We start from the raw sequence: 6,000 nt of genomic DNA on the forward strand, positions 1-6,000 counted from the left end.
CCAGGATTGCGGGTTCAAGTCCCATATGAGGTGCGACTGGGTTCGAATCCCATCCTAAGAGTGTGGTTTCAAGACCACTACTGCTTCTGCCCTATCACTGGCTCAGTGACAGAGCTTGGCGGTCCAACAGCAAGACCAGAGCTGGGTCGGGGAAAAGGTTCCTAGGAAAGTGTGCTGGAACAAGCATCACGGGGTTGTCCTAGAGTAATAATGACCCTCTCCTTTACTTTGTATTTTCACAACGCTTTACTTATTGGATGCTTTTAACAACCCAATGATGTAGGCAAGGTAAGTAATTTTATCCCTAGCTTACAGATCAAAGTAACAGACCTATAAAGTTTGAGTGTCTTATTCTAGATCATGCAGCTCTTAAGTGTCTAGATCTTCCAGCTCTTACTCTAGACTTCTGTACACAAAAATTTAAAGTTTAACCTTATGGTCCTTTCCTTTCAGTTCTCTTGATTTGATTTGCTTATCCTAGTTGTGAAGTAGAACTGGAGGTACGAGGTTGGCAGAGCAGGGCCTGCAGGGTGCAGAAATGGGGCAGAAATCCTTCACCAGAGCAAATATATGTTAACTCGCTGGTGTTCTCCAAACCAGAAAAGGAGCAGCCTTACAAAAATCTTTGAGAAAATCGTTTGTTTCCTAAAAAGTCATTTTCATATCATAATCAATCATCCTGGAAAGATTTTTTAAAGTTAGCCTTTAAATAAAATAATAAATAACTTTGTTCTTGCCTAATTTTACTCCATTACTCTAATTTAAACCATATTCCTGTGATTTAATATGTTTCCCTTCAGGACGATGATTTTAAACATTTGAAGATGGCTTGTTCTAAATTAGCAATGCCATGGCCTGAATGCATAGACTTATTCCCTTCATTAACTCTCTTAGCTATTTATTCTGCCCTGAAAGGATATTTAGTCCCCTTAACTTCCTCTTACTCAATATGATTGTTTTCATAGAGAACGTACAGATCTGTCTTTCTTTCTGAGAATGTGGAGTCACACGTGTTCCAGTTATAGGAAGTCATTTTGATGAGGGTTCTTTTGTGTTCATGTGTTCAAAGGTAGTTTTAGTTTTTATTTTTTGTTTGTTTTCAGAGGGGTTAAAAGTTTCACAGTGAACTCCTAGTGCTATTTAAAGTTATGAATTGTTTTATATAGCTACAAAATTATAGGTTGTCTTTATAACTATGAAGAACAAAACCAAGAATGTAGTATTCCTGCAGCAGTGGAGAGGCCGTGAATTAAAAATATGTACTTTCTAACTTCTAGAAGCACATCTCAGAGTTATCCTGTTACTCCTTTTTGCTACTGTACTTTGAAGACTCATAGCTTCAAAGATATACCAAAAGTCTGAGTAAATAGATATGATTCATTCACTACATCCATAATGAGAGAGGCTTCAGCGGGGGAAAAAACAGAACTATTCTGTTCTAGTATCATCTACCTTGTCCGTGAAAAATGTGTTGCCTGCCATATCAGTAAACAAGGGGTATCGCAGCCATCACATTACAGCCAATGACAGTGCGCCCCGAGGGAGCTCAGAATGGAAACAGGAAGCTGCCATTCAGCAGTCACCTGCTGCACGCCCCCAACCCCCCCGCATGAGAGCGCACAGGACAATTGTGCACCTCAAAGGAATGATTTCAGCGAGCCCAGACTCTTGCATCTTCCCATGAATAGAAAAGTGCTGAATTTTAACTTGAGATGTCTTGTTGTCTTTAATTGATGGTCATCCTTTGAAGTTCCAACTACCTGGTCTTTGTTGCAAAACCTCCTATATATCCTGGCTCTTCCCTTACCTCTTGAGAGTGGTCCCTCGGAGCTATGGGAGAGTCCTGTCTCCCAGGCTTGAAGTCCTCAGACTATCCATCAAATAAAACAACTCTCAACTTTTAGATTGTGCTTTTATTTTTCCAGTCAACAGCTTCTAGGAGAACACAGGGAGACAATTTTGTTTTTTGTTTTTGTGGTACGCGGGCCTCTCACTGTTGTGGCCTCTCCCGTTGCTGAGCACAGGCTCCGGACGCGCAGGCTCAGCGGCCATGGCTCACGGGCCCAGCCGCTCCGCGGCGTGTGGGATCTTCCCGGACCGGGGCACGAACCCGTGTCCCCTGCATCGGCAGGCGGACTCTCAACCACTGCGCCACCAGGGAAGCCCTAGGGAGACAGTTATTTTAAGAGTCACTATGAACTTAGAAATAGCACAGATCAAGAGGGACAAGAATGTCACCGGATGAAACTGATTTGCTTAAGTTCATCAGCTTTTTAGCATTTTAATCCTTGTCTATCTTTGAAATATGCACTGCTTTTCTTATAACTGAATGTTTCTTTTCTCATCTTCAATCCATTTTTTAAGACAGCAAAAATTTTATTGTTGCTGGCAGATGCGGCTTCAGTGAACAGTAAGTTTCTTGGGACCACATAAACCAAACCAAGAATCAATCAATCTCTCTCTCCTCTTTCTCTCTCTCTCTCTTTTTCTCTCCCTCTTTCACACACACACACACACACACACACACACACACACACATTTTATTGTGAACTATTACCTACATCTAAAATGTACATGTATATTTTAACAAATACTTAAAAACCATATGCCGGTGCAACCATCACGCAGGGAAACAGAAATGTTCTAACACAGCAGCAACCCACCTGTGTAGTCTTTCCTATCCCCAACCCCTCCTTTCCATGAGAGGACACCATTTATCCAGACTTTTATGCTAATCATCTCCTGCTTTCTGTTATATTGTTATCGTACATGAATGCATCCATAAATAATGTTTACTTTTGCTTGTTTTTAAATTTCTTAAGTGGGATGATATATTTTGTCTTGCTCTTTTCTTAATTTTTAAAATAAGATGCACCTATATTGTGTGCAGCTGTAATTCATCCCATTTCATTGCTATGAATATTTTACTTCATAAAATCCCACAATTTCTTACTCCTTTCTCTCAGTGATGACCATTTGTATTGTTTCCAGTTTGGGGTAATTTCATGAACACTGTTGTGAACATTCTTGAATATGTATCCAGGACATAGCTAGGAGTGAAATTTCTGAGTCATACCTGGTAGGCATATCCTGACCCTAACCATACAGCGTTAAACCATCTCCCAAATTGTTGTACCGGTTTAAACACTCCTTCATTCTACGTGTGAGTTCTTGTAGGTCCACAGCCTTGCCAACTCTTGGTATTGTGAGACTAAAAAATTTTCAGTCATGTAGCAACTTACATATTGCAGCCAGGAGGTTCAAGGAAAAACAAAGTTGGAAGGGAGGGGTACCATTCTAGCAACTTTTCTGGAAATTCAAAGTTTTTATCAAAAAGCTGTCTATGCTCAATCCCAGCTCACATGTTCAACCAGTGGAGCTCCACATACCATGTGTCTAGATACTTAAAAGGGATAAGTCCATTTTTAGGGCTTTCTGTCCTTTTCTCTTGGTAGAAGTTCTCTAAATGTTCTGAATACTAGTTCTTGGTCAGTTGTATCGTTTTTAAAAAGTCTTCTCCCACACTGTGGCTTGTTTTTCACTTCTTTTATTTTTTATTTTAATGAAATTCTTAATTTCAATATAATTGAACTTATAAATATTTTACTTTAGGTGCTTTGTTGTTATTTCTCATGTTTAAGAAATTCTTCCCTAGATAAATAACAAGGTTCTACTGTATAGCACAGGGAACTATATTTGATATCTTGTAATAACCTATAATGGAAAAGAATCTGAAAGAGTATCTATATATCTATATATATCACTTTACTGTATGCCAAAAACAAACACAACATTGTAAATCAACTATATGTCAATTAAAAAATTTAAAATTAAACAGTAACAACAAAAAAAGAAATTCTTCCCTTTCCTGAGGCAGTGAAGACAGTCTCCTTTACTGTCTTCTAAAACTATAGTTTTACCTTTCCCATTTTGGTCTTAATCAGATTGAGTTCAATTTTAGTATATGATATGAGGTTAGAGATTCAGCTTCATTTCATTCTATTCCATATGGATATCCAATTACCTCAGCACTTTCACTGAAAGAACTTTCCTTTCCTTCTATTCTGCCTACCACTTTCATACAGCAAGGTCCACATATGCATAGGACTGTCCACGAGCTCTCTATTTTGATTCAATTACTATTCATCTATTGCTGCACTAATAGCAGGCTTCTTAACTAGTAGAGCTTTGGAAATGGTCCTGATATCTAGCAGAGGAAATCCTGACACCTTACACTTCTACTGCAAGAATATTTGGCTACTTTTGGCCTTCTAAAATTTCATATACATTTTAAGTTTAGGCTTTTTTCTTTTTTGTGTAAATTTTGGAATCAACTTGTCAAGTTTCACAGACACACACACACAACAACCTGTTGGAACTTTTCATGAGATTTCACTGAAAAAAATATTATTGAGATTGTTTTGAATCTACAAATCAATTTGTGAACATTAAAATTTTTGCATTATTGAATCTTTTAATCCATGAACATGGTATTTCTCTTCATTCATTTAAATCTATAAATGTCTCTTAACTTTTTCATTTCTTCCTCTAAAGGTTTTGTATATCCTTAGTGAGATTTATTCCTAGATAATTGACTTTGTTTGATGCTATTGTAAATCATGATTTTAAGAATTTGCTGCTTTATGGAAATACAATTGGAGTTTGTGTATTGATTTTAAATAGAGCTACCTTGCTAAACTCTCTTATTAACTCTAATATTTTATTTGCTTATTATATTGTTTTATCTACAAACACAACCATGTCATATGTGAATTATGCCAATTTTATTTCTTCCTTTCCAACCATCAGACTTTTGTGTCTTTCCCTTGCTTTATTGCTCTGCCTAGGAGCACTAGTAAAATGCTGAACTGAAGAGGTGATAATGAACATCCTTGTCTTTTCTTGAACTCAAGGGAAACTTCCAGTGACTGACCATTATATCTGAAGCTTATGGAAAGTTTTTGGGTCTACAAATAATTTTCCTTCTATTCCGCAATTGCTGGGAGTTTTGAATCATAAATGGAAATGAATTTTATCAAATACATTTTTCTGGATCTGTTGAGGTTATTATAGGATTTCTTTCATTTGTCAATTAATTACATTTATAGATTTTTTTTTTTTTTTTTTTTTTTTTTTGTGGTACGCGGGCCTCTCACTGTTGCGGCCTCTCCCGTTGCGGAGCACAGGCTCCGGGCGCGCAGGCTCAGCGGCCATGGCTCACGGGCCCAGCCGCTCCGCGGCATGTGGGGTCTTCCCGGACCGCGGCATGAACCCGTGTCCCCTGCATCGGCAGGTGGACTCTCAACCACTGCGCCACCAGGGAAGCCCTATTGATTTTCTAATGTTAAATTTGTCCCTTCCATATAAACCCTCCTTGGTAATGATGGATTATCCTTTTTACGTGTTACTCAATTTGATTTGCATGTGACTTTGCTTTCCTGTATTACCCATGTGAGGCTTTAGTATCAAAGTTAGGCTACTCTCACAAAAATCAGTCTTCCCTTTTCTTATTCCTGTTATCTGGAACTTTTTGTGCAGATTGGTGTTCTTCCTTCCTTTAATTCTCGGTAGTCCTCACCAGTGACATCACAGGGGCCCAGAGTGTTGTGCTTTGTAGCTATTTGACTGGTATGATTTCTTAGATTTTAAAAATTGTTTATTTGATGATTATTAAAGTTTTCTCTTCCTTTTTGAGTTTGTTTTAAGGTTTGTTTGTTTGTTTTAGGAATTTGTCCATTGTTTTCCTATGTTTTTGGCATGATGTATATTTTGTTTTGTTTTATAATATCTTTTAATCTATTTCATTTCTGTAAATCTGGGAGGTGTTTCATTTCCATTCTTGATCACTGATAACTTTTCTTCTTTTCTTCAGTTGGTGTTCCCATAAATTTATCAAATTTATATCTTTTTAAAAAGAGTCAACTTTGGTTTTTTAAAATCCCCTCTGTTCTGTTGATTACCCATTTTATTTTTTTTTCCTTACTTCTCCTTGATTAGATT

This window comes from Grampus griseus, assembly GCF_964374135.1.
Source record: "Grampus griseus genome assembly, chromosome: 2".
Lineage (NCBI taxonomy): Eukaryota > Metazoa > Chordata > Mammalia > Artiodactyla > Delphinidae > Grampus > Grampus griseus.